The following is a 961-nucleotide window of genomic DNA, read 5'->3' as shown; positions in this document are numbered from 1 at the left end:
CCTGCTGCCTACACACAGGTACAGGTACACACACACACACACAAACACACACACACACACACACACCCATCGATTCTTCCAGCCTGGGTAAGATCTCAGCATTCCCCTTTCTTTCCTGCAGGTCTTCCAGAGGCCAAAGCTTCCGCGGCCAGCACTCAGATAACCTGCAGACTCCCCAGTGATGCAGACCTCACCTCCCTTTCCTCCCTTCCTGGTGTTCCCGGAACAATAAGAAAGTAACATTAGTTTGCAGAGAGGCCTTGCCATTCAGGGCCTCCTGGGGTGTGGGTCCTGAGAGGCGGGGCCAGCAGCCCTGGCCCTCTCTCCATTGGTTGGGCCCAGCAGGTAACCCGAAGCTTTGCTGTGAGGTGCATAAATAAAGAGTGAAACTAGTGCCACCTCCTTGAAAGGGGCTGAGTGCTTCGTCTTCCCCCTCGCCTTGGAAAAACCAGTTTCTCTCTCTTTCATTGTCTGCTACCAACTTCTATTCCAAAACTTCAACGGAACCCCAACCATATTCCAAACTGTCTTTCTCTGGCTACCTTTGGCCCCCTCCACTCCAACGCACTTTCCTCTGCTCTCATATGCCTTCTCACTAACGGGAGAATGGCTTTGGGACCCACCCCTACCTTCCCTCAGGAGCCATTTCTGTTCTGCACGGGCCTGCAGCACTGGACACTTTATACAGTAAGTAGCTCTCCTTTCTCATTTCCTGTCCTCAAACCTTAGGAGAGGAAGAACATTCCAAGGCTTGGAATTCCTTTTCTTTCTCTCATGCGCGTGAGCCTGCAGCCTCCCCTTTGCTTGAGTTCTCTTTTGAAAAATCTATTGATTGTTTCGAATCAAGCTCATAATAGGCCCTGCTGTGTTGAAGGTGCAGACACTCATACCTACAGGTGAGTCCCGAAATCTCTGGATCTGCAGGGCTTTGGGAAACTAACGCTGAGAGGCCCTCCCCAGA

General features: G+C 51.6%; 1 long non-coding RNA gene across 1 annotated transcript in view; it reads left to right on the top strand.

Moving 5' to 3' along the window:
• Nucleotides 1-418: 418 nt before the first annotated feature.
• The window catches only part of LOC107183665, a 3,232-nt gene continuing 2,689 nt past the window's right edge, over nucleotides 419-961 (top strand). The window contains exon 1 of the long non-coding RNA XR_001514450.1: nucleotides 419-896. This is a non-coding gene — a long non-coding RNA (uncharacterized LOC107183665). The remainder of the gene's footprint in view (nucleotides 897-961) is intronic.

Source organism: Myotis davidii, unplaced genomic scaffold (genome assembly GCF_000327345.1).
Source record: "Myotis davidii unplaced genomic scaffold, ASM32734v1 scaffold622, whole genome shotgun sequence".
NCBI lineage: Eukaryota > Metazoa > Chordata > Mammalia > Chiroptera > Vespertilionidae > Myotis > Myotis davidii.
This window is presented reverse-complemented; position numbering and strand designations above follow the sequence as displayed.